This window comes from Cornus florida, unplaced genomic scaffold (genome assembly GCF_030987335.1).
Source record: "Cornus florida cultivar Cherokee Brave unplaced genomic scaffold, ASM3098733v1 CherokeeBrave_3.0.0_Hap2_Chr01, whole genome shotgun sequence".
Lineage (NCBI taxonomy): Eukaryota > Viridiplantae > Streptophyta > Magnoliopsida > Cornales > Cornaceae > Cornus > Cornus florida.
Genome location: NW_026775571.1, coordinates 5,950,913 through 5,974,526, shown reverse-complemented (window position 1 = coordinate 5,974,526; position 23,614 = coordinate 5,950,913).

The window sequence follows — 23,614 nt, the reverse complement described above, 5'->3', positions numbered from 1 at the left end:
TAGCCTTCTGTACTACCTCCCTATAAGTCCTCAGATCTAACATTGAAATCCGTAGCTTAATATCAAGATGTAACCCATCCTGAAACTTTCTCGCCCTAAGCTCATCGATGGCTACCATCTTCGGTGCATAGCGAGAAAGAGAAGTGAAGCGTGTCTCATACTCAATAACAATCATCCTGCCCTGATAGAGACCTATAAACTGCACTCTCATATCCTGCCTCATAGCCTTTAGAAAGAAGCAGTCAAAGAATAATGTCCTAAACTCCTCCCAAGTCATCACCTCCACATCGTGGATATTGGTCATAGACCTCCACTAGATATCAGCATCTCCCATGAACATAGAGGCTATCAAGGAGATCCTCAATCGGTCTGTAGGTACTGCCATGCTATTGAGCTTGCGTACCATGAGATCAAACCATGACTCTCAAGCAAGCGGATCCATACTCCCTGCAAACTGGTCGATCTTAACCCTTTGTAACTTCATGAAGTAGTCCAATACCTCATTAGCAACTGGTGCCGGTGCTGGTGCAGGTATTGTAATTTGTATCCCTGTAATATACTGACGAAACATCTGCTGGATAGACTCTGACATCCTTAGAGCCACTCCCTGTGCAATCTGCTCCTTATAAGTCAGAGCTCGTGGTGGATTAGGACCCATGCCACGAACTGGAATCCTAGGCCTCCCCGGACCCCTCGTAAACTCAATGTCGTCAACCTGTTCCTCAACTCCTTGATGTGAAGACTCTCTACTTGTGACAACCATAATTCTAAATGCATGAAAAGGAAGTGGTCAACAATAACACAAGTTATTATGACCGAATGCAACTCACATTATGAATGCATGAAACAAAAAGCATGTTGATGCATGTAACCTAAAGTCATACTAAAGTATATAAGCATATACAACATGCTAAAAAGATACTAGAACTTCTAGGCACTTAAGCACATAAGCACATAGACATGTTATCAAACCAAGCACGTAAACAAGTTATAATACCAAGTATGTTACCAAGAACAAGTAAACATGTTACAATGCCTAAACATGTTACCAAGAACATGTGAATAAATCAAGTACACCAACAAAAGCATGATATGCACCTAAAACCCGTTATCCTAAGGTTTTCGAACCTAGGGCTCTGGTACCACCTGTGACGGCCTAAGTTTTGTAAACCCGGTGTGTCAGTGATGACCAAAAGATGACCCGATAACGGATCTGAAATGCGAAAGTGAAAGGTGAAAAACAGTCTCTAGAGATACAATGCGTCTCTAAGACACCAATGTGACCCTCAATGAGGTCATGGAACCAAAAGGAAAACAAATGCGGAAGTGTCGTTTCAAAAACGGACAAAAAGGAACCTAGGGGTAAAATGGTCATTTTGCAAAAAAAGTGGATTCAAGTGCAATCGAGCACACCACTAGGAAGACAATGAAAAACTAATCATGATGGACTCAAGAATTTCATTATTCGGATTCCGGACGAAGGAGAAACAACAAAACAAAGAAAGACGAGCAATAAAGCTAAAAGGGGTAAACTGGTAATTATCCAAAAATATTTGGGTACAACCAAGCATACTATTGGATAGACTATGAAAAATTAATCAATTTTAAAAAAAAATTCACTTGATTTGGAGTCCGGATGAGGGAGAAAGGTCAAAAACAAAATCGACGTCACGGCGGCCCGACGAAGGCCATGACAGCTACAGTGCCGTCAACCCACTACTGCTGCAACTGAGAGTAAAAACGGGTATCTAAACGGAATTTTTTGGAAAAAATCAAAGAAGAAACCCCCCCTAAAATCAAGTTTTCTACCTGACTCTTGAGCGAAAACCTAAAAAATGCATTGTAAAATGTCCAAAACACCCTCAAGAAAATCAGGTCTAGAAGTTGAAAATCATTTTAAGCTACTGCCCAAAGAAAGGAAATGGGGCTTCAGAAGGTTTTTAAATTGTCTAAATTAAAAATACAATCTTAAAATACACCCACAAGACCCTCAGAAGTTTCGGATCGGTCGTCACACTTTTCAAAAAAAAGTTGATGAATAGTACCAAGTACATTTGCACTAAAGTCGGCAAAAACCTAGCAGCAATGATTTTTCGGAAAAAAATAGATTTTTGAGGGCCAAAATGGCATTTTCTGGAAAAACACAAAGAAGAAACCCCCCTCAAAATTGAGTTTTCTATGTGACAAGCAATAAAAAATGGAAAAAAATGCATTTTGAAATACCCGAAATACCCCTGGAACAGAATAGGGTAAAACTCCCTAAAAATGCTACATAGAGTCTTTGTTTCATCAAGGATGGTGTTGTTTGCCAAAGTGAGCATGCAACCATATGTAATGTGATAAAATAGATGTGTTGCAATGGCTTATGGCCTCATGGCATGTCATATGCAAAATAGAACCCTTCAATGCATTAGTCCACATATCTTCTATAGGCAACAATGAAGTTCAAAGTTAGCATACATTTCATATAAGTGTCTTTGGGCCTTGGCCTCATTACAACCACATTCTAAGAGTGTCAAAAGGTGCACTTAAGTGCACATTACATAACTTAGACAATAAGTACAAGTTTTATCAAAGTAAGCAAAAGTAGGACAAGATATGCTAACATATGCATATTCTATTTCATCAAAAATACTTCAAGAACTTTAGTGAGTCTAAGGATACTGTGCATCCCACACTAAGGCTTCTTTACCTGCAAAACACCCATTAACTTAGGGGTGAGTAAACAAGTTCAATAGTAGGGAATGCATGGGTTTATCTTTGTACCAAGTTACAATCCAATACCATTTAATTCATGCTATCAAGTGACAATAGAACTTTCAACATAACACAATGAGATGTAATTTCACAAAGTTAACAACTTGGAATTTAAATGCGAAATCAAACCAAAGTGGATACTTGGACGTCACACCGGATCAAACCGACAATGTGGTTACTTTAGGGTTACTAGCCCATGGGTAACCTCCCTATGTGTGCACTAGACTTGTAGAGGGACTTTCCCTCGTACGAGAACCATGCCCTAGCCATAATCATAACAACGACATCCTCAAGTTTCCAAATCAACATTTTGTGCACATTACATATATATATCAACATAGCATATATATATACAATGTAAAGCCATCAACATGCACAAATTAATTTTGGAAACACAATACATGCCCTAAGTTCTCAACTAAAATGGCATGAAGAATATTGAATAATCATTATGCAATTTGTCACTAATTACAACAATATCATTCAACAACAAGAACATAGCCTCACAAGTATGATATAAGTTTAAAATCATAATTTAAACATTTAAATAAAACAAGTAAATTCCCTAGATTTCACTTCTCATCCAAACATGCTCAATTTAATATATGTTGTAGTACATGTCATGGTTATTATATAAATCACTTCAAAACTTGATTTAAGTCATGAGAGCATATAAATAAAAATTAATTAAATTAATTCATTAATCCCTCTAGATTTTAAAACAACTCTAAATGACCAAAAAATTAACATAAGTTATGAATCAAGCCATGGTCATGTTATTTATCAAGTCTAAAGTGAATTACATATAAGTCACAATTAATCATTTATTTCTCATTTTAATACAAGGCAAACATATAACTTAGATATCGCTATAGGAACAAATAAAATCACTTGAAAGATAAATGATAACACTCCCTACCTCAATAGAGAATTGAATCTCTATAATCCAAGCAACGAAACTCAAAATGGGAAACAAGTTAGGGTTAATGAAGAGGGGAGTGAGAGGAAGCTTTTGTCTTCCAAGGTTTTATGCCTAAGGTGAGTGGAAGGAGGCCAAAATGAAGAAGAAAGCTATTAATCAAGCTTTTCTCCAATGGTGGCTAGGTTATGGTTCTTGAAGACAAGTGAAAATGAAAATGATAAAGTGTAAAATGGTGAGTGGAAGGGCTAGAAATCCTCCACTCACTATGTGCTCTTACACTACCTCACACACACACACAATGCAAGACTAAATGGTGAACCTACACTTGTCATGAATCTATGGTTCATTCCTAGGCTTAATCTCAAGCCTACACTTGTCACCATCCTATGTAAACTTTCAAGACTTAATATTGAACCTACATTTGTCAACCATCTATGCCAACAAGTGTACCAATCCTAGGCTAACAAGTGGGTGAATCTCTACCCTCCACATGTCATCATCCAAGGCATCAAAGTGTTTCCACACAAATGTCAACAAGTGGACCAATGAGAGTGTGACACTTGTCAAACTTTCCAGAAATTGCAAACAAGTCCTTTTTGAAAATATCTTCCGAATTAAATTGTAAAATGTTCCCTAAGACTAAAAATAATTACTTTGCATAATTACACTAAAACCCCTCAAGTTTAGGTTAATTACACATTCATGCCCTTTACAAGAAAAGTACTAATTTAGCATGCTTTTCAAGAAAAGTAAAAATACTAATGTCATGGAAATCAAATACCATGAATGCATGCAAAACTAGAATCAAATCTGAGCACAACAAGGTTATGCAAGGAAAAACGAAAGAAATGGGAAAAAGACGAAATAGGGAAAAGACAAAATAGGAAAAAGACGAAAAAAGAAAATCGCCGAAAATGGAAGAAGAGGAAAAAGGCCGGGTTCATTACATCTATTTTCTAGATTTCTATTTAGTCACATTATTTTTAATTGCATTTTAGTTTACTTAACCAATCACCAGTCAAATACAAAAGATAAATAACTAAGAATAAATAAAAAAGCAGAAAGAGAAACTAAATATTAAACCCTTAAGTTAAATAATAAATAATCCTCCAAATGAATAATATCCAAAACCTCCAATATCATTACAACTCGGGAATCTATCTAGTGTGTAATGACCTTGTCATTTTCCTTTCTTTCATTTTTCTCAGATTTTTACGGATAAATTTTTTTCGTTGAAATTTCTTATTTGAGTTCCATTTCTTATCACTGGGTGTCGTCTCAAGTACTTGGAAATGGTTTCCGAGACTCTTTCGTTTGGATTAATAACTTCCTTTAAGGACTGAGTCATTTCCACGTTTTCACTTTTTAGACACTATTCACTTTTTGTCTTTTCCTCATTTGTCACTTTATTGACATAACCTCACTTTTCATGTTCGGAGTTGAGTTTTGACTTCATGTACCTTCATCCCAAGTTGTTTCCACGAATTACGTATCTTTACTTTTGTAAGAAAGTACTATGGTTGCTCCTGGTGTTTATAGAGGCATGGATGCAAAGTTCTTCAGAAACATTTTTGTTTCTTGTAGTATTTTTCGTAAATATCTTTGGAGATATTTTATTTCAGGGGTTTTTAAGAAAATATCTTTTGGAAGATATTTTCATTCTGGGCAGTTTTGCAGTTATCCCTTTTTGTAGGCGCCATTGTGCAATTAGCAAAAGTTATTGTAAAATACCTTGTTTTGAGCCTGGATCCTCTTACGGGATTCATTGTCATTTTTCGTCGAGTCGTTTACTCTTACAATTATCTTGCGGTCGAACTCTACAAAATTTGGGTTTTCGGCCCAATTAGCTGTAAACTTGTTTGGGGCATATCTCTCTGCTCGGAACTTGGTTTTCAACACTGTTTCTTTCATTGTTCATATTTTCTCATTGTGGTTCTTTTTCGTTCATGGAGTTTTGTGTTTGAACACGTCTGCTCAAATTCCACTTTTTCGGACCCGGCGGGGCCCTTTCAGGGCACTTTTAGGGTTTTACTATAAATAGGGGGCTGTAAAATTAAATCAGATTATTTCCTCTTCTTCTCCCATGTTTCAGACCAGCCATGGCAGCCCAAGGGGCTACCACCTTCTTTTTTTCTTTTCCACCTTCTTCCCTCGTGTAAAATGTCATAGTGCTTTAGCGTTTATTGAAGGCCTTGGCGAGGTGCACCTTTCCCCCTTATTAGAAACCATTTCCAACTATTTTTGAGTTCGGTTTGGATTTTCATGGTGCCTCAAATGTTAAAGTTGCTTTCCTCATTGTCCCCGACATAACCTATGAGTATCGTCGGATTCAGAGTACTTTTCTTTCAGTGGAGATTTGAGATTTCATCTCAAATTGAGGTAGGGGATGTGTTAGGTTTATATAAATGTTATATTGAATGTATTTCATGCTTATACAACTTGAATGCATGCCTAGATATTTTATCTAGAATTTAATTTAATTATTTTCTTTGTATAAGATTTAATTCTCATGGTTGTATATAGCTTAGAATTAAATTGTGGCATGCTATCAAATTAGGCATTGATATGTTTGTTAACATATATTAATTTGGGAGTATTTGAATAAGTATTGAAACTTTTATTTAATCTTTCACTTGTATGAAAGTTTAATTCACATGGTTGTAACTATCATAAAATCAACTTGTAATGTGATATTAGAATAGGCCTTGGTATGTACATTAACATATGTTAATTTGAGAGCAATTGAAGTTGTTTTAAAATGTAGAGTTAATTAATTTTATTTTAAGTGCCTTAGTCACTTGAATGGATTTTTAAATTGATATTGTTGATGACCTTGGCATGTTTTATCATATATACTAAATTGAGAATATTTGGATAAGTTTAGAGAACTTTATTTATTTATTTTCTTAGCATTGAGTTTAATTTACCTAGTTATAACTAGTATATAATTAACTTGTAATGTAGTTTTAAAGTAGGCCTTGATATGTTCATTTACATACCTTGAATTGAGAATATTTGAATAAGCCTTGAATACTTTGTTTAATTATTTCCTTGTATGAAATTTAATTCACCTAGTGAAGCCTATCGTAGAATTAACTTGTAACATGAAATTAAGATAGGCCTTGATATGACCTTTGACATATATAATTTGTAGAATATTTAGAATTGCTTTGTAATCTTGCGAATTTAATTACTTATGATAATTAAATTCCCTTTTATGCTTCCATTGAGGTAATTAGGCATTGATGTTGTATTCTTGCTTAATTTGTAGTTTGGAACTTACAATATGATTACATGATAGTATTTCATGAGTTGAAGTTATGATTTAACTTGTAAGTATTCACATTTTATTTATATGACATTTAATATGCCATTATAGCTTGAATGCCTAGGGCATGGCTTGTGTGTATTCCATGACTTGGTTGTGCGTGGTAATTGATTTTGGTGCATTGTGTATATGTGATATACTTGTTGCATAACTTAATGATTTTTTGGAAAGCTTATATGGACATTGAAAATTGTTACGGTTAGAGCATGGCTCTAGTACGGGGGATGAGAGTTCCCTCTATTTTATATAGTGCGCACTGGGTGGTACCTTGAGGACTAGTAACCCAAAATCACTAATATAACGGTTTTATTCCGGGTTTAGTTGCGCACTAAGTAGTACCTTGCAGGCTAGTAACCCGGAACCAATTGCTTGGTTATTGAGACTTTATGTCCTTTGTCTTTTCGACAATTGTTGATTTCGCATTCAATTCCTAGTTGAAATCTTGGATTGCTTTTAACTTGTGCTTAGATACATGATACTTCATTTTTTTGCTTAGTATACTTGGATTTGTATACTTGTATGCCTTGTAAATAAAAAATGCTTAGTATACTTGTGAGTGTATACTTGTATATATGTTACATTTCCATTTCAATATTGCTTAGTTTACTTGGTGTGTACATTTGTATATAGATGATTTACCTTTTAGATAACCTAGTATACTTGTGTCTTGTATACTTGTCTTAAGTGCATTTCAATATTGATTGTATACTTGTGAATGTATACTTGTATATTGATTACCTTGTTGCGTGTGTCGCATGCTTCTACATTGTTTAAATTACATGCATGATATGGTTTATACTAGAAATGCTTTAAGGTAGCTTAGGATGCTCCTTAAGTCTCACCTTGGACATAGATGCTAGGTGGCATGGACCTTATATATTGATTTATATCAATTTAATGAATAGTAAAATGTTAGGTTTATGCATGCTCATCTCCTATGAGTAGCTCTTTGTTACTCACCCCAAAGTTATCGGGGATATTTTTCAGGTACGAAGACTTAGTTCGTGATGCTCATCATTCTTTAGATGACTTGTACCTTTTAAGTTTCCATTTCATGCAAATGTTAGCATGAAATGTCATTTTATAGTCTTATATGTCAAACTTGTATTCTTGATTCTGTGATGGCCCAAGTTTTTCAACCCAGTGCGTCAGTGATGAACCGAAAGATGATCCGATAACGGATCCGAAATGCGGAAGCAAAAGACAAACAACGGTCTCTAGAGATACAACATGACTCTAAGACACCATTGTGACCCTCAACGAGGTCACGGAACCCAAAGGAATCAAATGGGGAAGCAACGTTTCAAAAACGAACAAGATTGAACCTAGGGGTAAAATCATCATTTCCAGCTTAAAAGTGGGTACCACCGAGCACACCATTTGAAAGACAACGAAAAAATAATAAACTTAGATTGAAAAATCGCTTGATTCGGAGTCCGGATGAAGAAGATATGGCTAACAGAAGAAGAAGGGGCAAAACGGTCAAAAAGTGCCCACCAAAGATCATCTAACCGGTTAGATGGCCTTCCTAACTGGTTAGGAGGCCAAAATTCATGACAAAAACACTACCCATGCACATGTAACCGGTTACGAAACCCCTCGTAACCGTTTACATGTGAAAGAGGCAGAATGCGCAGCCCAAAAACCTGGCAGTAGGGGTTTTTTCGGGAAAAAATGGACATTTAAGGCCTTAGATGACATTTTCTGGAAAAACTTAAAGAAGAAAATCAAAAAATACGCAATGTAAAATGCCCAAAATTCCCTCCCAAGAAAACTGGTCCAAAGGGTCCAAAAAGCTGCTAAATTTAAAAACTGAGAGCTGAACTTCGGATGCGATTTCCGATGCCAAGATAGCATTTTCTGGAAAAATACGAAAAATAAAGCCCCCTAAAATCATATTTTCTAATCAACCATATGAAGAACAGAATTTATTTCCCAAAGAAAATTTCCAAAATACCCTTAGGTCAGAATATGCAACAAAAGTGAAAAATAAGTCTGTAGGAGGCTCGTTTCACCAAAGAAGAATCCTTGCCCGGAAATGACCATGCATGCAAACGTAACTTACCTAGTAAGACATGCTACAATGGTCCATGGCCCAAAAATATGGCCGATACAAAATATGACCCCCCAACGGCCAAAATGCCAAAAACGAAGTTTGAAATGAAAACTTGGAATTCAAAACTATGAAATGGTTTCAAAATACCATTTGGCCCTTGGCCACACTTCATACATGATGAATGAATACTAATGGAAGAATCAAAATGGAATTCCCACACCCAATGCAAACATGGTGAATCAAAAACTCAACATGTTTCAATACATTCATAATATTCCATGAAGTTAAAAATTACATAGGATACAAATTATATGTCATTGGCCTCCGGCCTCATCTCATACATGTCAAATACATCGTAAAGAGTGTACTCATGTACACATTACATATAAGTAATCAAATGTCCACATGTTGACATATAAGACTATAATTGGCATTCCAAGCCAACCTTCACAAAAATGGAAGTCTCCAAGTCCACAAACCATCCAAGCATAATGAAGACCTCGACTTTGATTCTTGTACCTGAAATATGCCCTAATATCGTAGGGGTGAGTAACATAAAGCCACTCGTAGGAAATGAGCATGCATCGACCTACGTTTTACAAGTTTGCATGATTTAATCATTGTGGTTCATTCCACCTAACGTCTATGTCAAAGGTGAGACTCAAGGAACATCCTACCTACCTAAGATCATTTCTAGCATCAATCACCTCATTCATGCAATTTTAGCAACATAGGTTCATGCTTACACAAAGCAACAACATAGGAGCATGCTTACACAAGCAACAACATATAGATTCTCAAGGTTATCAACTTGAAGTCTAAAATGCAACATCAACTAAATATAACAATTTAGCATAATTAGAATATCTAATACCACACATCAAGACATAGTTTCTCTAAGTTATCAACAAGAAATCTAAAAGTGTGAAATCAACTATATATAGCAATTTAGTATGGATGTACTTAATAACATCAAAATCGCCAATAGCCAAAACCATAAGTTAACAAGGTAAACATGATTGTCAACTTGGAATTGAATGCAAAAACAAATAGTGGGAGACTTGGATATCACAACTCGGATTTCCGCTGAGACAAGGCAAATTTGGAGCTACTAACCCCCAGGCAGCCTACCCAACGCGCGAACTTTATAGGGCTAATTTGGAGCTACTAACCCCCAGGTAGCCTACCCAACGCGTGAACTTTTAACTTAGAGGACTCTTGTCCCCATACTAGAGCCAAACCCTAGCTTTCACAGCTTAACAATGTCCCAAGCAACTCCAAAATAAATAAGTTAACAACTTATACACATTACTACTACATAGTAACAAGTTAGCAATATAACTCTCAATTGTGCATAATAAGCATTTCATATCCATAATGCTACGAAATCACAAGCCAACAATATATTCATATAGAAACATACTCTCATGAATATAAATTTAACAACAATGCTCTTCAATGCATATAACACAATCTAGTGAATACATCGCAAGTCTAAATCCATGCTCTTAAAATAGAAATAACTTCTAAAACATGATTAGGTCCATGGATACACAAGATAGAATTTAATTACATCAAAATAACTAAACTCTCTAGATTTCAAATCATTTCCAATTGGCCCCAATTTAATATATGTTAATAGACATATCATGGTCATTACATATATTCACACACAAGCTTAATTAGGCCCATGAAACCACCAAAATAGATTTTAATTAATTCCCTTAATTAAAGTCTCTAGATTTTCAAACTCAACCAAATGCTCTCAAATTAAAGTATGTTAACAAACATGCCAACACTTAATTTAGAAGCATAACACAACTCAATTCCATGCAAGGTATGGCCATGAACTTAAATCTTTCACAAAAGATAAATATTAATTAAAAAGAGCATTTCTTATTTAATTAATTCTAATTTAATATATGTTAACCAACATATTAAAAAAAGAGTTTCTACCATGCCACAATTCAAAACCAAGTTTCTCATCATCATGAAATTTAATTCTTATACAAAAAATTAAATATTTCAAATTTCCTAGATTTGATACAAGGCATGCATATAGGTTGTATAATCATGGTATACACACAATAAAACACAAACAAAATCCTAAAACATTTCCTACCTCCATTTGAGATGAAATCTCAAATCCCCACCAAAATAAGTCGGCTCCGAATTCGACGAAACTCCTAGGTTTTATCGGGGACAACACCACGAACATGAATCCCAAGGAAGCCCCATCAAAAATACAACTTGACTTCAAACCCGAACTCAAGAAATGGCCAAAATGAGATTCCAATCGGTTGGAATCGAAGGCCTTGCCGAGGGGAATAATAAACACAAAGGCATCACCACTTTTTAGTGGAGGAGGAAGCTCAAAAGAAGAGAGAGAAGATGGCAGCCATGGCTGCCTCTAGATCAGGCCAAGGGAGAGGAGAGAGAGAGCAAAAATCTGATTTTTCACTTAAAGGCCCCCTATTTATAGAAAAACTAAAAAAGTGCCCCGAACGGGCCCCGCCGGGTTCGGAAAAGTGAAATTCGAGCAGACGCGCTCAAACGGAAAAACTCTGTGAACAAAAAAGATTCCAAATGAGAAAATATGAACAACAGAAGAAACAACGTCAAAAACCGAGTCCTGACCAGAGAGTTATGCCCAAAACAAGTTTGGCGCAAACCGGGGCCAGAAACCTTGAAACTAGAAAACATCGTCCAGGAGGAAATTCTAAGAGTCCACTACTCGACGAAATGTGAAAATGAATCCCATACGAGGATCCAGGCTCAAAACAAGGCATTGAGCAATAACTTTTGTTAATTGCACAATGGTCATTCCAAAAAGTGAAAACTGCGAAACTACCCCAAAATGAAAATATCTTCCAAAAGATATTTTCTTAGATACCCCTGAAATAAAATATCTTCAAAAGATATTTATGAAAAACACCCCAAGAAGAGAAAAAGTTTACAAAGAACTTTGCATTTATGCCCCTACGGGCACCGGGAGCAACCAGAGTACTTTCTCACGAAAGTAAAGATACGTATCTCATAGAAATCATTGAGAATGAAGATACGCGAAGTCAGAAACCAACTCCAAACACAAGAAGTGTGGTTACACAAATAGAGTGACAAACGAGGAAAAGACAAAATAGGAAAAAAGACAAAATAGGGAAAAGACAAAAAGTGAATAGTGTCGAAAAACGAAAAATGCGGAATTGACTCGGTCCTCAAAGGAAGTTGTCAATCCATAGAAAAAAGTCTCAAAAATCACTCCAGAGCACTCGAGACGACACTAATCGACAAGAAACCAAACTCAGAAGGGAAAAGACAATGAAAAAAATTTATTCGAAAAATCCGGGTCATTACAGATTCTATATATGTAATGTGTACATTAGTACACCTTTTGTAATGTATTTGACATGTATAAGATGAGGCTGGAGGCCAATGACATGTATCTTGTATCCTATGTAACTTTTAACTTCATGAAATATTATGAAAATATTAAAAAATCACAAGTCATTGTCTCACCATAGTTGCATCGGGTGTGGGAATTCCAATTTTTTTCTTCTATAAAGTCTCATTAATTATGAATGAAGTGTGGCAAAGGGCCAAACGGTAATTTGACTCCATTTTATATTTTTAGTTTTCAAAATTCCAATTCCAAGTTCATTTTATCATTTTTGGCCGTCAGGGGGTCGGATTTTGAGTCGGGGCTTCTCGGGAGCCGCGGACCATTTCCGCGAGCTTAGAATTATTTATTACACTTACGTGCACATTCCTTTTAACCTAAAAATGCATTTAGGGTCAAATGCATACTTGGTGCAAAGTTGCATTTTTTGAATTTTTAAGCCTTTGCTGATCTAGGGGCATTTTGTCCATTTCACAGTGTGTTTTTTTTTTTTTTTTTTCTCTAGCGAAACCAGGTTGAAAATTTGATTTCGGGAGGGGTTTCTTCTTCACGTTTTTCTAAAAAAATTCGTTTGATAGCCCCTTTTTGCTCTTAGTTGTGGACAGATCCTGTAGCAGCTTTTTGGCCTCTTGATCTCTTCTGATCTAAGGGTATTTTGGGAATTTTGCAGTGAGTTTTTTTTCATTTTCTTCTACATAGTCAGGTAGAAAACTCAATTTTTGGGGGGGTTTCTTCTTCGTGTTTTCTCAGAAAATTCGTTTCGGACCTCGTTTTGGCTCTCAGTTATGGTTGAACCTTTTTGTTTCCCTAGCATGTCAGGATGCTCGTGTGGTGCTCGTGGTGCCTTGCCTCGACGTCTTGACGTTGAGTTTTGTTTTTACTCGTTCTCCTTCGTCCAGACTCCAAATTGAGGGAAATTTTTTTTGAACTTGGCTAATTTTTCGCTATCTTTCCAATGGTATACTCGGTTATACCCGAATCTTCTTAGATAGTTACCAGTTTACCCTTTAGCCTTAAGTGTTCGTTTTTCTTCATCATGCCATTTCTGTTTCATCCGAACTTTGAATCATGTGATTCTTGAGTCCATCTTGATTAACTTTTCATTGTCTTTCCAGTGGTGTGTTCGGTGGCACACGAATTTATTTTTTTAGAAATGACTATTTTGCCTTTGGGGCCATTTTTGTCCGGTTTTTCTTGCTTTTTGCTTCCGCTACATCCTTTTGAGTTTTGTGACTTCATAGGAAGTCACGGATGTGTCTTGGGAGTCGTGTACATTTCCAAAGATGTTACTTCCTTGTAAAAGGCTATTTTGCCCTTGGGGGCTTATTTGGTCTTTTTTTGACCTTTTCTTTTGCGTCGGTTCTCGTGGAATTCTGTAGCCTTATGAAAGGTCACTTTGGTGTCCTAAGGATGTTGTATATCCCTAGAGACTTGCTTTTTATTTTTGCTTCCGTATTTCAGATCCGTTATCGGGTCAAACTACGGTTCATCACAGGACACACTGACTTGAAAAACCAAGGCCGTCACATAGTGGACCCTTAATAATATCCCAACTGGAAAATAAAATTGAAAAAAAGATAACATAGATAGAACCTTACATCAGGTCAGTAGAGTGACAATAACTGTCTCTTCTTGGCACGATCAAGGTCTAAGACTTGAACTATTGAACACCTGAAAAATAATAGTGGATCAGGCCCACGAACACGTTCTACTCTACTCTAATCTAAGCAGAGACTCGATACACGTATATACCCAATTCAACTCAAAAATAGCTAAGTAGTCGATATCTATATATACACACTAAAGGAACCTCACTTGACTATAGGGTTGTCTCAACCTGAATAGTAGGAAACATGTAAAAATGCACATATAGTGGGCATGTATACCTAGACCTACCAGGGTACACAACTACACTATATTTAGCTACACATCCCTGGCGATATACGCACCTTAACCATGATCTTGAGACTTAAGCTAATATCATGGCACCATAATCATATATATATATATATAAATCCGTGCAAGCAAATGTCATCCATCTGATATAGTGGCCTGACATGAATAAGGAGGACTTAACTTCTTTGGTTAATCCATTCTCTTATAAAAAACAGGTACGACTTAACTTCTTTGGTTAATCCATTCTCTTATAAAAAACAGGTCGGACTTAACTTCTTTGGTTAATCCATCCCTATAATGCCAACGTCCTATACCAGTGCATTAAACCATCTAGTCCAATAAATGATGCAACAAAATAATAATACATCAATTAATCCAGAGATAATATGATACATATTATACAGATAGATATTGCATTTATTTAAGTAATACAACAGTTTAAATAGCATATAGCTAACTTACCTTCCAAGTAATTAACCTACGTCTCAGATAAACAATATAAAGTTTCATAAACATTATTTAAAACTGTTTAAACATTAATTTCAATTGTTAAAGCAATTACATTAATCCTTTCATCTAATCTAAACAACATATAGGTTATTTAATTTCCAAACTATCCATCTCCTTAGCATATCTAGGTTTATTATGCATTCTAGGATCTTCCCAAGTCCATTAAACCCATTTGTGAGGATTAAATCCAGTTTAAAACGATTCTGGCCATTAAAACTTAAAAATCCAAGCCGTAGTCCAACCGAGTCGGCTCGATTGTCAATTGAGTCGGCTCGGTTACCAATCGAGTCAGCTCTGTTCGTCTAGGGGCCCACTTGAGTTGACTCTGTTCCAACCAAGTCGGCTGGGTCAGCAACTGAGTCGACTTTGTTGCAATTGAGTCGGCTTGGTTCGCCTGGGTTTCATCTCCTTCGTTGGTTCAGCTTCTATAAACCCTAAAAACTCCATAGTTAAGAGTCCTAAGCTCCAATCTAAGTTCCATACGTCCATAATAAATTATTTTAAGTGTTTTAGTATGCAAATATTCAACTTATACTACAGTTCAAGCATAAAAAATCTAAGAATAAAGAAATCACGATCAAGCATATATAATCATGAATTTCTCTGTTTTAGTCTGATTAAGCATGCATAATTATTTCATTTTACTTATTTAAATCCCCTGGAATATCCTAGGCATGTATAGAAATACAGATCAAAGGGAGAGAGTAAGAGAAGAACTTGCCTCCAAGGTTTTTGGATCAAAACCTTAACTCCTTCTTCTGTTATTTTTTGGCGACTTGTGCTATCATCAAACCTTTCTGCTATTCCGTGCTAGCCCATGCGAAGACCCTCCTTTCTTCCCATTGGATTCGGCCTTGTACTTCTTTGGCCGAATCTCCTTCTTCCTCTCAAAACTCTCGACTCTTTCTATTTCTCACGTCATCTCTTTATGTTTGCTTAATGGTTTATAACCACCCTATGCAGACTTATAATATGTATATATATAGGCATAAAATAAAAACCCTAATCCCAATCCCATTGCAACAACTCCTAAAACTGGCATGAAAGATAAGTAAGAGGAAAATAAAATAAAACTAATATGGTTACTTTATATATTAACTATATATATATATATATATCATCATCATTTATATATACACATATATACTTTGTCTGTTTCAACGTGATACAATTACATATAATATAATATATATAACTTATAATTACATATAATATATTAATTATATAACTATTAATCAGTAATTAATAATAATAGCTACAATTATAATAATATCCTTATATACATATATACCTATATATATATATGTATAACCATACATGGGTAGTATCCATACCTATTTAAACCTATCCAAGTAGTCTATGCGACCCATGGGTTTGATCTATCACTACTAACCATAATCCTTAAAATAAAATAAAAATCAAATAAAACAAATAAGATAACATTTAAACCATAATTACAAGTAAACACCTAACAGTTAAACAACAAATACACATCATTTAACACCCAATTTAAATAAGCAAGTATTTCAAATAAACACATAATCAATTAATTCAAATAAACAATTAAACAAATAGCCAAAAAATAATAATAAATAATTAAAAATAAAATTAAAACAATTAAAAATATAATTAAAACAATTAATAAAATACCGAGACTATCCTTTTAAAATTAGGGGTATTACATTCTTCCCCTCTAACAAAAGGAATTCCGTACTCGGAATTCGCCTTTACCTTATTCTATAAGGTCTGGAAACTGTGAGTGAATGACATCTTCCCGTTCCCAAGTGGACTCAGCGTCATTATGATGGCCCCACTGGAAACGCACTAATGGTATGACCTTATTGTGAATAATTTGATCTCGACGGTCTATAATACCACACGGTGGTTCCACATATGTTGCATCCAGCTGCAACTCAATCTCACTAACATCGATGTGCTGATAACGATCATCATCTCATAGAAATTTGTGCAACATGGAAACATGGAACACATTGTGGACACGATCCGTAATCGTAAATGGACCGACAAATTGCGGAGATAACTTCCCTTTCCTCCCAAAGCACATTACTCCCTTCATAGGAGACACCTTGAGTAAAACATGATCCCCAACCTAAAATTCCAATGTACGAATACGACGATCGGCATAACTCTTTTGTCGACTCTGGGTAGTGCACATACGATCCCTAATAAGAACAATCTTTCCCGAGGTATCCTTAATAAATTCAGGACCCAAAAACCTGTTCTCTCCAACCTCCATCCAACAAACAGGAGATCTACATGGTCGACCGTATAATACCTCAAACGGTGTCATACCAATAGTCTTCTGAAAGCTACTATTATATGCAAACTCCACAAGTGGCAAATAGTCCTCCCAATGACCCTTAAAATCGAGGACACAAGAACGAAGCATATCCTCCATAATTTGATTAACCCTCTCGGTCTGTCCATCTGTCTGAGTATGATAAGCAGTACTAAGATGCAACTCTATACCCAAAGCCTGTTGAAAACTCTTCCAAAATCCCGACATAAAGCTCAAATCCCTATCGGATATATTAGATAATGGAATGCCATGTAACTTCATAATCTCTGTAATGTAAAGTCTCGCTAACTGTTCTGAAGTGAAATCAGTATGAATAGGCAACAAATGAGCTAATTTGGTTAACCTATCAACAATAACCCAAATGGAATTATGATCCTTAAATGAATTAGCGAATCCCTCCACAAAATCCATAAAAATGCTCTCCAACTTTCATTCCAGTATAGGTAGTGGCTGTAGAGATTGTAATACCCCGAAATTTAAAAAGGACATAATTGGAATTTTATTTTTATTTTATTATTCTTAGGTATTTTCATGACTTTTGTTACGTGGCTTCCTGTTTTGTTGTTTAAATGAATTAACTATTTAATTATAAGTGTGCGTGATGAAGTGGCATTTGAATGTTAAATTAAATGTATTGTTTTTATTTTATTTTATTTTTAATCGAACTTGGGCTTGGATATGATTAACGGACTATTTGGATAGTGTAAATGGGTACCGTTTTACCCATGGAAGTATATACATGTATATATATGGGTATATATGTATATAGAGTTAGTTTTAATGATTGGTATTTATTAATAATTAAACTTGAGGTATTAATCATAATTTAATATAGGTTATAATTTTAGGGTTACATATATTCTCACGTTTTTAGCCGACTTACATTATAACTTTTATGGTTGTTTTTCTTTCTCGGATTAAAATTAGAATTAGGGTTTTAGTTTTTCTAAACCTATAAATATATCATTATGTTGACTTAGGGTTTTAAAAAAAAATATGTAAACCCTTTTCACGTACCAGAGAGATAAAGAGGAACAGAACGTAAATTGTGAGACAATAATAGACCATCTTTGGTGAGGGTTTCAACTGTGGATAAAGGATTGGTCATAGGAGAAGGGAAGGTTGAGCAGTAGGAGGCTTGACGGTAGTCATGATCGCCGGAAAAAAACCTAGGAAGACGGCGATAAGGTTTTTATTCCAAAACCGCAAAGGCAAGTTCTTTCCTTTCTCTCTCCCGTTGCCTGTGTTCTGTGCATCTGTAGATAGTCTCTAGGGCTTTAATGGACTAATAAATTGAATCTTAGATGCTTAGTATTTGTTTAATCAATTATCTCTATGTAGGCGTGAATTAATTTTGTTACAGTTCATGAAAGTTTGGTTTGGTTGCAGTGCTTGCTCTTTCTAAGCATGTTGGATCGGTAAATGTTTTAAGTTTTAATTTGATGCAAATTGACTTAAGTAAGGATTTGGTATGGTTTTAGATGTACTTAGGACTCCTAGGAACAATTTTAAAAACCAACAAAGGGAGTGGAAGTGGCCGGTGCTGAAGCAGATGGTCGAAAAAACATAGTTGGAGGAGAACAGAGGCTCAGAGGGATGAAGAGCCGGCTCTGAGGATTGAAGAGCCGGCTCCCATCATTCAAGAGCCGGCTCCAAGAAGGCATGGAGTTGGCTCCTTGCTTGCAAGAGCCTGCTCTTGCATTTTAGAGCAGGCTCTCTCCTATTTTGACCTATTTTAGTGTTTTTTGAGTTTTTGGGCACCGTTTGGATGATTTTAATTCTTTCGAATTATGTTGTGAGGGCACTTGGGGTTCTTAATTTAAACTTCAAGTGTATTTAAACCTCTTATTGCATAGTTTATACATTTATGCAAAAGTGTTAAACAGTAGGAAAGTAGATAACTTTTCAGTACTGTTAATGGTTAGAGGAAAGTTAACTTGCGTAGTTTAATTCAGAGATTGAACGGATTATAAAACCAGTTATGGGGATGATTTTGGGTGTAAATAGGATTCTTAAACTCAGTATTAAAGATGAACCGAAGGTTGGGAATAGCCAGAGACGAAGCTGAAAGGCGAAACGGAGCAAAACTGGACAGAGGAGGCTCTAAGCCTTTAAGAACAGGCTCTAAGTTTCAAGAGCTAGCTCTAAGTTTTTTTAGAGCAGGCTCCATGGTGTAAAGAGCCTGCTCTATGATTTTCAAGAGAAGGCTCTTTGGTTAGGTTACGTTTGGTTGCAATTTGGAGCTGTCCGGGAACCGTTTGGGCTATGTTTGGAGTTCTAAATTGTTTTAGGGAGTGAACTAACAATTTTAAAAGTAATTTCAAGAGATCTTAATGTCACGGGCCTAGAGATTTGGCGCAGCGGCATGGCCCGTGCGGCACCAAGGCGTTGCTTCAGCTCGCGCAAGCGCCCTGGTCAGCCACCACGACCTGCCCTCCCAAGGATACATGCTGACTGGTTTCGGCCTGCCATGGCCTCGTCAGGGGAACGGCTCCAGCTCCTGACCAGTTTGTGCAGGGATGGCCAACTCCCTTCTTCATAGTCAAGTCCAAGACTAGCGACAAGCACCTCGAACTGAACCGAGTCGACCTGCCTGAACTCTGAAGAGGTACCATCCTGTGGTCCTGCACGCCCCTTCCCTGGAACCATTCCCAGTCAATGAATGTTCTTAGCCAACCAGCATGCGTATCTTCTATGCTCATGGCGTCGTTAGGAATCGGATCGTGACATTCTCCCCCACCCAAATCCTGCGACGCCCTCGTCGCAGTGCTGCGCTGACTCCGCTGCGTCCAACATTCCAAAGCCTGTCTCCTCCAAGTGGTATGCTCGCCTGCCCACCATCGCTTCCTTGTACAACCCCTGGCTGCACTCGCCCAATGATAGGGTTTCAGGCTAAAGGGACGCCCACTTCTTCGGGATGCAACCCCACGTTATGCCGCCTCCACGACACCCCGAGCAAACAAGCGCCCTCCGGCTGACTTGATACCCGCCCTTCACAACAGTTTGCACGCCTCTTGAACTTGCAAGAACTTTGGTGCGCGCGGCCCTCCGGCTTAAAGGACGCGTCTTCATGGGGAGATGGAGGCTCTCCTCCAACAGCATTGATTGCCCACCGACGCTTTAGTGCACCATCTTCATTCTCAAGACCCCCGGATCGACAAGGGGGCACACCTTTGTGCTTTTCCCCAAGTCCTGCTCTGATACCATTTGTCACGGGCCTAGAGATTTGGCGCAGCGGCACGGCCCGTGCGGCACCAAGGCGTTGCTTCAGCTCGCGCAAGCGCCCTGGTCAGCCACCACGACCTGCCCTCCCAAGGATACATGCTGACTGGTTTCGGCCTGCTATGGCCTCGTCAGGGGAACGGCTCCAGCTCCCGACCAGTTTGTGCAGGGATGGCCAACTCCCTTCTTCATAGTCAAGTCCAAGACTAGCGACAAGCACCTCGAACTGAACCGAGTCGACCTGCCTGAACTCTGAAGAGGTACCATCCTGTGGTCCTGCACGCCCCTTCCCTGGAACCATTCCCAGTCAATGAATGTTCTTAGCCAACCAGCATGCGTATCTTCTATGCTCATGGCGTCGTTAGGAATCGGATCGTGACATTAAGCTCTCTAATTGTATAAGTTAGCCTATTATAGGAAGGGAATGATCAGTGTGAAAATTAGACAATTCACATACTGTTAACGGTTGGAAGGGAAGTAGTTGTTAAATTTTTAAATGGGTGACTTAAGTAATTATAACATGATTTTAATCTAGTTTTAAATGCACGTTAGGGTCATTTAATTAATAAGTTTGATCTGTGCACACTTGGGAATATAATTGCTGAATTAATAAACCCGTTCCGTAATTATGTAGATTAAGGATAGGAAATTACTTGCTTGTTCTAATATGGCAATTTAATGAATTATAACATGTTTCTAATTTTTGTTTTAAATGCATAGTAGAGTCTTTTAGTTAACAGATTGGACCTGTGCATGCTTTGGATTTTTATATTGCTGAAACATTAATTTTCCTGCAATTAAATGAGTAAAAGGTTTGCTTTAAATTGCTGAATTATTAGATACACTTTTCTGCAATTAATTGGATTATGGTTTTCAACTGGATGATGGTTTTGGACTTAAATTGCTAAACTAAAACATAGGTTTTGTAATTTACATGGCAGTTAACCTGGACTTAATTGAAGAATTAATTGCATATTTTCTGTCAATTACATGAATGGATTCTGGATTTTAAGTTGACGAACGATTAAGTTTTGTCTCGTCAATTTCATGGATATTGTCATGGATATTTAGTTGATAAACTGTTCCAATTTTGTTTTATCAGCAACATGGATTTATGTGGATTGTATTTGGTGTACTGATTGAGTTAATGCATTATTTACGGATCATATGCATGGTATGTACCGGTATGGGATGGTGACATACGGAGGGACAGATTAGATCAAAATGCTAATTCTAACCCATTCATACATATGGAATGAATTAACTAAAACAGTTGAATCCTACATGGTTTCATGTACTGTCAACTAAAACAGTTGAACGACATATTGGATGGTTGTTTATATTTTCTGTTAATAGGAAGGATAGGGATTTAATTAAAATATTTAAGTCCTAATTATATGTTGTGTTTTGGCGACGAATAGTTGACCGGCTCAACATTGTATTTGGATGGGATGTATATACGCTTAATTTATGTTAGTCTGTGCGATTGAACAAGCTGAACGACTAGTTAGATTTCTTATGGTTGGATAGGATCGGACTTTATATATATAATTATGGTACCGCGATCTGAGCTTAAGTCTCATAGTCGACGGTTAGGGAGCGTATATGTAGTAGGATGCATAGCTAGCTATGTTAGTTGAGGTATACCCTGTTAGGCTTAGGTAGTCATGCCCACTCAGGTGTGTTTTTGCATGTTCCCTTCTATTCAGGTTGAGACCCTCAGCATAGTCTAGTGAGAGTCCTGTAGTGTGGTTATATGTATATATCTATTTACGGACTATATAGATATGGTTGAGACATCTAGGATGTATATGCGTATCGGGTCTTTGTGTGGATTGTAGTTAGGATAGAACTTGTTTGTGGGCCTGACCCACTATTATTTTTCAGGTAACGGATGGTTCTAGGTCTTAGATCTTGTTCATGCTGAGTAGAGACGACTTCTCATTCTTTCGACGACGTAGGCGGTTCCTGTATGGTTTAGCATTGGATTCTTTTTCAGTGGTTCATTTCTTATTGATGATTTTATTAGGGGTCCACCAGATGGATTCCCGAGTTGTATTAGAAATAGAGAATTTGGATGTATCAGAATAATTCTTTATTAATTTAATTTTATTCTGAGGTTTCAGTATTTAGTTTATCATTCTAGATTCTTTTCAGCAAATTTTTATTTATTCCTGTTTCCTTAATTGTATTCTGTGTTCGTTTATTGCTAATTTGTTTGATTTCCTCGGGTAGTCGGGCGTGGGCCTGGCCAACCCGCATCCAAAAATCCAGGGGTATCACAGAGATCCTGGCGGCCTCTAATGATCAATATTGACCATCTGGCAAGTACTACACTTAGAGACAAAAATAACAATGTGCTTCTTCATACCTGCCCACCAAAACTACTGCTTCATATCCTGATACATTTTGTCGCCTCTAGGATGAGCAAAAAACGCAGAACGGTAAGTCTAAGTCATCACATCCTTCCTCAACTCATTAACAGAGGGTACTACTAACCGGCCCTTGTATCACAAGCCTCCATCAGTCCTAACATAATAGAATGAAACATTTTTAGAAGTTATCTCTGCAACTTTATCGATGCACTACTGATCTGTGAGTTGTGCCTTCATTACCTTATGAATAATTGAAGGTGTAACTACCATGTATGCCGTAAAAGCATCCGAAAACTCATCAACTGCCTTCAAAGTATTCCACTCAGTAACGAATAATGCAAAAAGACTTGCAGAGGGTCGGTGACTGAGTGGATCTGCCACCACATTCGCTTTCCTTGGATGGTACTGTATAGAGAAATGATAGTCTTTTGTAAATTCTAACCATCTGCGCTGTATCATATTCAGTTCACGCTAAGTAAACAAATACTGTAGACTCTTGTGATCACTAAACAATTTAAACGACTCTCCCAACAGATAATGCCTCCAAATACGTAAGGCAAAGACCACAACTACCAACTCCAAATCGTGCATTGGATAATTAAGCTTATGAGGCTTAAGCTTACGAGATCCATAAGAGATTGCTCTCTCATTCTGCATCAAAACACACCCAAGACCTTGCAAAGAAGCATCTGTGTAGACAAGATACTCTATCCCGCTCACCCCTTTGTCAAGGCTTGAGCCTTAAGGCACAGGGCTCGAGCTTTAATATCTTGTTGACTTTTCTTCTATGGCTTGCAAGGCTCGAGCCTTAAGACTTGGGCTCGAGCTTTG